Source organism: Urtica dioica, chromosome 7, assembly GCF_054948205.1.
Source record: "Urtica dioica subsp. dioica isolate 48M chromosome 7, U.dioica_male_clone48M_v1_H2, whole genome shotgun sequence".
In the NCBI taxonomy this organism is placed as follows: Eukaryota; Viridiplantae; Streptophyta; class Magnoliopsida; order Rosales; family Urticaceae; genus Urtica; species Urtica dioica.
The window spans coordinates 22,840,088-22,848,956 of record NC_142762.1 but is presented as its reverse complement, the minus strand read 5'-3'; the positions used below and the strand labels follow the sequence as shown (position 1 = coordinate 22,848,956).

Here is an 8,869-nt window from a genome sequence, read left to right as displayed (position 1 = left end):
CACTAGTACAAAATATAGCATCAGGTGCGACTTTTTTCGCACCTGAAAGTGCAAAAGTCGCACCTGAAAGTACTTTCAGGTGCGACTTTAGATGCGACAAAGTCGCACCCGAAAGTCCGCACCTGATAATCCTCTTGATTATCAGGTGCGACAAGTCGCACCTGAAAGTCTTATACTATCAGGTGCGACTAGTCGCACCTGAAAGTCTTGACTATCAGGTGCGACTAGTCGCACCTGATGCTCTTTATCTTTTTAAAAAAAAATTAATATGCTGATTATATATTACAATATATAATCAGCATATTAAAACTAAAATTTGAAGAACCATATCGGGTTCCATATAGGGAGTTATTCTATGATTTAAAAACTAAAATTTAAAAGTTATATCCAAGTCTATTAACATAAATATGAATAATACAAATGTTCATATTTATTAGATTTAAAGATTTTAACTATTAAATTATCCAATAAAGTACTTACAAAAAAAAGGAAAAAAAATATTCATTCATTTTTCAGGGAAATTTAAACTTAAACTAATCATACAAATAACCTAAACTTAATTTTAACCTAAACTAATCACATTAATATTCATACAAATAACCTAAACTTAATTTTAACCTAAACTAATCACATTATTATAACCTAAACTTAATTTTAACCTAAACTAATTTTAGCCTAAACTTAATTTTAACCTAAACTAATAATTATATAAATAATTTAATAGAAACACTAACCTAAACATATTACAAAACATTAACATGTTATCAAATTAATTACAATTACAATTACAATTAACATAAACTAATCAAAATTAAATTAAACAAACTAATCAAAATTAAATTACTAACTATCTAATTAACATTTACAATTATTAACATATATTAACTTACATATTTCACATTAATTAACTAACCTAACATATTAACTAACATATTATATATACACTAACCTAACTAACTAATATATACACTAATATATATTTATACACTAATATATATTTATCAACCTAACTAACCTAGCTAACTAACTAATATATGATTATATAAAAAACACTAATATATACACTAACCTAGGACGGCCGGTCGGGGACTCGGGGACAGCGGCTCGGTGGTTGGGACTCGGAGGCAGCGGGGCCGGGGCTGAGCGCACGGCGAGGTCCGAATCGAGGCCAAAACCTTCAAGGTTCGTGCCGTCCTGCTGCCGAAACAGCAGCGTCCTCGTAGCCCCCGTACAGCGCATACTAGCGCCTCCTTCTTGACGAACCAAAGCTTACCAACCCTTGCGGCGTGGACAGCCATTCAGCCATCCCATCGCAGCCTCGGCACCTCGGCCTCAACAAAACAACATGCACACCAAGAGACACTCACACATGTACACACGTTAATTTCTCATAACCCACTTCATCCAAATAAATTTCTAGAAATTAGACAAGCGATTCTCATATTCACGTCTCAAAACTGATTCAAATCGAACAAGGCCACTCCTATAATTTCAACATCACAAACAGTCAAAATGAATTACATAGCCAAAACAAGTGTCACGGCCAATGAATCACAGCGAAATCACAAACTCATTTCAGCCAAGTCAAAAGAATTCCCGACAGCCTGACCCACTAGCGCTTAAGCCATCATAACTCGAGCTACAAAACTTGAAATCGATTGATTTTAGCGGAAAATGAAAGTAGACTCATGTAGCTTTCTAACGAGATATTACAAGCATATATACGACAAGAATAGCTATCTCAAAAACAGCCCGTAATTCACTGTTACAATTCTGGAAATCCCGTTTTACTGCTGCGAAACACAAACTTTGGAAATTCATAACTCATTCAATACTCCATGGATTTACATGTTCTTGGTCATTTTAGAAAGCTCATACAGTCTACTATCCATGAAAAATATCCACAAAAATTATCTCAGACCATATCGGACTGTCTACGTCAGTTTACAGAGGCTCTTCAAACAGTTTATCAAATCAAACGAAAATTCGAGAAATCATCACAACTCATCATTAATCCAAGTACAACCACCAAGAATTCGAGTCCAATCACATAAAAAACACATCAAAACAGCTCGGAGAAGGAAAGCCCCAATTCAAAAATAAGAACCCTAATTTTCGGATTCAAAATTTGGGAAAAAAATCAATTCCTCACCTTGAATTGAAGATGGTAATACGAGCTTAAATCATTCTCCTTCGACCTTGTACCACTCCGAGAAGCTTCAAGGACAGCAAAACCGAGAGAGTGAGAAAAAGAAAGAGATTCAAACCCTTGATCTTCATGTATGGGTTTTAAAGATGAAGAGCAAAGAAGTAGACAAGATGGAGAAGATGACGAACGTACACTTACCTCGAAACCAAGATCCGGTCTTCGTTTCTTCTTCCCCGAGCTCTCTCTCTCTCTCTCTCTCTCTCTCTCTCTCTCTCTCTCTCTCTCTCTCTCTCTCTCTCTTTCACTTCTAATCTCCCTCTACCTCTCTCTTCTGCATTTTTTTTAACCGAGAGAGAGGAGTTGTTATTTTTAAACCTGAATGAAAAAATGAGGGGGAGAATTGGCCCGGTTAAAATTTTGAACAATCAGAAAGTCGCACCGGATAGTAATTTTAAACTATCAGATGCGACTAGTCGCACCTGATACTCAAAAGCAAAAAAAAATTTAGAAAAATTTTTTATACTTCGGGTTGACAATCTGGTGCGACTAGTCGCACCCGAAAGTCATTTAGATGCGACTAGTCGCACCTGATAGTCATGCGCATCAGAAAACCAAATTTGTAGTAGTGGACTTGTTATGGTCGAGTGATAATATGTCATCATATGACAATGTCAAAAATTTATTGACATTCATTTCATCCTATGTCCAAAAAGACAAAAATACCTTTTTGACAATTTTCGTAAAACTTGTCTCGTTCTTGTTTTGACTTAGTTTCTAGTTTAACTATTCCTACTCGATGTGATTTGTGACAGTGACCTCATGGATCCAAATGAAGAAAGCTTGAGCTAAATACTTGGACTCAAAAGTTCACAAACATTTTCCAAGTTAAGCTTAATGTCAACTGACTCCAGTAAAGAGTTTACACTGAAAATCTCTCGGTTCAAATGAATTTGTTTTCTACTCAAGAATTCTAGTAAATTGTGATGAGTGGATCCACTTAATATTATCTATGTTTACCCTTCATGAATATCATCAGCCAGTCGAGATTTACAAAATTACCATTTTACCCTTCTAGCTGTTATTTTCTCAACTCTTTTGTCGCTTGTGAATAAGTTAGAAACAATGTATTGACGAGGAGCTAACAAGTCACAATTTTTCATCTAAAAGAGTCATGACTCAATTTGGACACTGGCCAGTTCATTTATTCACATTCCAAGGAAAGCATGAGGTGATATACATTGCATTTCAGCAATCTTGTACATGAATTCCATATCTATGAGATCTTCACAAAGTTACTCATGACATCTTCATAATTTAGTACTTCACCAATACGTAAGCTATGAGATGACATGAGAATCCGAACTCTGACTTTGTCAAATGAGAATACGTAAGCTATGAGATGACATGTCTCATTTCAGGATTGAGGTAAGCATGATGTAATTTATACGTAGTGACTTCGATACATAAGAGGTTAAATGGTTTGTTCTTATCTTGTCTCTAGAAGTGCATTGGTCAATTCAGTACCTTCGGAAGATACCTAGAAGAACTATAGAGTCTCCAACTCTCAATGTCTCATAACCAGACATCATAGATTCTCCCAACAATCATACTAAGATCAATAGTCCTTTGATCCTTAGATTGCAAATATATTGTTTTAAGCAAACCTTGAAGAGTTTGTTCATGCAAATCTACATTTGTCTCTTCATGTGTTGTTAGGTTTATGGACTAAAGATGAAGGTTTTATCATAAAGCTTCAGACAAGGGAGGATGAATGAACGTTTCAACTTTTATTAAAAGATAAGCAATTAAAAGAAAGAGTCTTCGTAAGAATTATATCAAATGTACATAAATAGAGATTACAACTCTTCTTGTGGGCACAATTGACAACAAAATAGTGATTACCTTACTCTCAAAGACACCTTAAACATATACTCCGCTATTCGGGCCAAGAAATAAATTTTGACAAATCTGAGCTTTGCTTCGGAAAATCAGTCAACATCGATCACCAAATTTCCATAGCCTCCACTCTTTGCGTTCGCATTGTCCCTTGCCATGAAAAATACCTTGGCGTTCCCATCTTCGCCGGCCGAGCAAAAAAAAACCATTTTTTCTCACATAAAAGATCATGTTTGGAATAAATTGAGGGGTTGGAAATCTTCTCTTTTCTCTCAAGCCGGCAAGTAAGTCCTCATTAAATCCATTGTTCAAGCTATACCAAGCTATGCTATGAGCTGTTTTTGTCTCCCAAAAAGCCTTCTAACCGAAATACACCGCCTTTTAGCTCGATTTTGGTGGCGTTCTACCGAGGAAAATAGAAAATTCATTGGTGCAAATGAAAATTCCTTTGTAAGAACAAGATCGACGAAGGCCTTAGATTTTGTGCCTTGAAGCTTTTAAGCAAGCCCTTCTTGCCAAACAAGCTTATAGACTCATCTGAAATCCCAATTCTCTAACCTTCTGCATTCTCAAAGCTTGCTACTTCCCCAAAAAAACCCTTCACTCGAGCTAATACCCACCGTCGAGTATCATTTTTATGGCATTGTCTTCTTTGGGGCCGTGACCTTATTCTTTCCGGATCATGATGGCAAGTCGGGAATGGAGAAAATATAATAGTTCTTCATGATAAGAGGGTTCCTCGGGCCCCTTCTTTCAGATTCACAGAACCTCCTTACATCCCCGACAATACCCGAGTTATGGACCTTCGCCGGGGAAATGGCGAGTGGGATATTGACTTCATTGATACTTTTTTCAACCCCGATGATGCCAGTCTTATCCTTATCATTCCCTGCCCCAATTTCAATGCCATCGATCGGCTCCGTTGGCACTACACACGAGATGGAGAATACACCGTCAGGAGTGGATACCAACTTGCCTACAACCACAAAAATCTATCATGCCCTTCTAGCTTAAACTCGTCAGCATCTTCGTGGAAAACGCTGTGGAGGCTCAAGCTCACCCCCAAAATTAAAATTTTCCTTTGGAAACTAAGCCATGGATTCCTCCCTACAAATGATGTCCTCTCCAAAAGAAAAATTATTATTGACCGTGTGTGCCCTTTTTGCAGATCTTCTCCAGAAACAGTTGTCCACGCCATTTGGACGTGCCCCGACACTTTTTCTCTTTGGCAATGTTGCGACCTCGACCACGCCATCAACCTGCGCTGCACTTCAGATATAATTGGCTTCCTTCTTGTTGCTGCCGATCGCCTCAATCCGGAATCATTCCGTCTCTTTGCTGCCCTCTCTTCGTCTCGGTGGACCTTATCGCAACAAGGTTCTCAACGGTCAACCATGACTCAACCCTCACTTCCTTATAGATTGGACTTCTCCACTTCTCAACAAGCTATGTCCGCCGGATTAGATTTGAGCCCCTGCTGCTGCAACGACCCCTTACAAGTTTCCATGACTCAACGCCGACAAAATCTAAATCAACGTTCATGCTTCTGTATGCTCTCTTTGGAATCGCTAAGGAATTGGTGTTCTTCTCCTTGACAATATAGGTGCAATTACCGCTTCTCATATTGCCCAGATTTCCGTAGTTCTTGCCCTCGACATCGCCGAAGCCACTGCACGGTATCAAGATAGCTAGAGACCAGAACATCGATCACGTCTCCGTTTTTTCAGATCGCCTCACAGTGATTCAGCTCATCACCACCACTGTCTCCCAGACGATGGAGCTGGGCCTTGTCACTGATGACATCTGCAATCTTGCTTCCTCTTTCTCTTCTTGCTCATTTTCCTTTTGTCCTAGAGCAAACAACAATCCAGCACATTTACTAGCTAAATATGCTCTAAATTTTACTTCTACTGCTACTTGGGCTTTTACAGCCCCTCCTACTGTTGTAACTGCTGTAATAGCAGATTTACATTTATTTTAACCTTACTTCAAAAAAAAATAGATTAGTATATATAAAAAAAAAAAAAAAAAAGAATGTCTAGTCGGCATTTAAAACAATAAATGGATTTAATTGCTTTTGTCAAGACTCTACGAAAACATAGTCTCAAACTTACTGACATGACAAAAGATATAAAAAAATTCTTGGAATGGACAATGATAAAAAAAAATAAATAAATAAATAAATAAACATGTTGTAAATAGTTTTAGCTTGCTCCGTTATTCTTTTGCACCATTATATATAATTTAACTTAAATATCTTAAATTTTCCTATAACTACCATTCATGGATGAGATGAAATATCCATCCCGATCTTTCCATTTTCTCTCTCTACTATTTACTCTCTACACACGCGCGCTCGCGCGCGCGCGCACATATATATATATATATATATATATATATATATATATATATATATATATATATATGTATATATATATATGGGAGAGTAAGCATACTAGCCCAATCAAACCACCAATATTAGAAGAATAGCCAAAGTTTGAATAAATTAGGTGAATAGCCCAATTAATATTTCACTACCTAAATTACCCTTGTATATAACATCAAAACTTCAATCAGATATCCAAAATTTCCCAAACCTAAACCAACTCCGAAATCCTAACCAGCTCCGATGGCGTCGTCCTCGCCGGAAACCAGCAGGCTCGAGACGGTGAAGTCGGTCCTCACCACGGCGGCATCGATCGCTGCCACGGCAGTGCTTGCACGATCGGTCATCAACGATCTCCTCCCATATGAGCTCCAGAACATGCTCAGCTTCGAAATCGAAACCAAGCAGTGGAGGTTTATGTCGGCCAAAGTCTCGCCGGAGATGCGGCGGCTGAGAGTGAGCAAGCTGGAGACAGAGGAAAGCATCTCCGTCGTTCGTGCACCGGAACGAACCAACTCGACCACGGCGCCGAGGAACGAGACAAAGAAGGGAAGGCGATCTGCTGCTTGGCGGCGCAGGGAAGGTACGGATCTCGATGGCGACGACGGCTCAGATTGACTCGAAAATCGGCGGAGGGAGAGGAATCGGCGGCGGAGAGGAAATCGGCGGCGATGGAGGGGATTGAGGAGAGGCACTTTGTTAATTCGCGAATCGGTCAATTTAATTAACCTACTGGAGTGAGTTAGGTTAATTAATTAACTGATTCGTGAATGATTTGAAATTCACAAAAAATTTATAAAAATCATAACTTAAGTCAATTGATATTCAAAGCATTCAATTAATTAACCTAATTCCGAATTCAGATGAATCGGCGGCGGAGAGGAAATCGGCGGCGATGGAGGGGATTGAGGAGAGGCACTTTGTAAATTCGCGAATCAGTTAATTTAATTAACCTATTGGAGTGAGTTAGGTTAATTAATTAACTGATTCGTGAATGATTTGAAATTCACAAAAAAAATTACAAAAATCATAGCTTAAGTCAATTAATATTCAAAGCATTCAATTAATCAACCTAATTCCGAATTCAATCATTTAGTAAATTAACTTTACTCACAAAAAAATCAGAACCTAAACTATTATTCAACCAATAAGTTAATTAATTAACCTAACTCACTTCAGTAGGTTAATTAAATTAACCAATTCGCGAATTTGTCAATGGCATTATGGTCTGAGCCGAAAATATGGGCTATTTGCTTAATAAAATGAAACTTGGGCTATTCCCCCAATAAGAATGACAAATTTGACTAGTTACAACAAATTTCACTATATATATATACATACATATATATATATATATATATATATATATATATATAATTTCTTGTCTTCAATTATTAGTGTTATAGTTGTTCTTCCTTTTAGTATTTTTTTTTTGTTTTTATGACACGTTATCAATATGATCACTCTCATCAGTAAGATCAACTCGAATGTATAATATTCTAAACACTAAAACTCTTACAATTATTATTTATTATTGTATAACACCATATAACCATACATATGAGTCTCTGCCACCTTATGGTAATATGATGTGATTTATAACATTTTAATTTAATTATCGTATAACATCGTAATACTATATACAAGAAGGCTCTTCCAACTTACAGTAAAGTGATGTAAACTACATCTAATCTCATTTGTAACTAATGTCAATTTTCTTTACACAAGAGACTCTGCCACCTTATAGAAAAATGCTATTAATTACAGATTTATTTTTTAACTGCTTTATTTAATATTTTACTTTGATTAATTATGTATTTTTAATACTGGAACATTTACATCTTGTTTATTACACAATGTTATACTTAACTATAATTAATTTTATCACAAAATTAATAAATACCCAACGGTAATATAACGGCTATATTTTACCTTATAAATACATATCTATTCAACTCATTATTTTTCTCCTCTCTAACTACTATTTTTTAGTTAACACTCAAAATGTCTTGTTCAATAGTGGTTTTTATTGTAATACTTATTGTTATGCTTAATGTTTATGTTTTTACCATAGAAATTTCACCAGATGAATTTACTTACAATTTGTAGACTTGTATGTCCTTAATCATTAATCTAAGAAATTTTTTATATTTCATAATATTTATCATCATGGAAAACCTTGTCAATCTCGATGTCAATCCTCAATACATCACAGGTCAAACCTGCATGCCTTGGAGGGTGGATGTGGAGATGCATATGCCATCCATGAATCTACTGAAAGCGCTTTCTGAGGAAAATGACTTGTCAAGTATAGACATGGAAAAATCGTTAATTTTCCTTAGTCGAAATCTTGATGAGGGACTTAAAAGCCAGTACTTCACCACCAGAGATTCAAGTTTACTCTGGAAGGAGCTACGTGATAGATATTTTCACCAAAA

The 8,869-nt window shown here is 36.5% G+C and overlaps 1 long non-coding RNA gene across 1 annotated transcript; it reads right to left on the bottom strand.

Moving 5' to 3' along the window:
• Nucleotides 1–1,090: 1,090 nt before the first annotated feature.
• On the bottom strand, nt 1,091–2,462 carry LOC149390447 (uncharacterized). The gene is made up of 3 exons (XR_016300354.1): nt 2,348–2,462; nt 2,153–2,217; nt 1,091–1,331 (listed from the first exon to the last, which is right to left on the bottom strand). It is a non-coding gene; the product is annotated as an uncharacterized LOC149390447 (long non-coding RNA).
• Between the last annotated feature and the right edge of the window lie 6,407 nt (nt 2,463–8,869).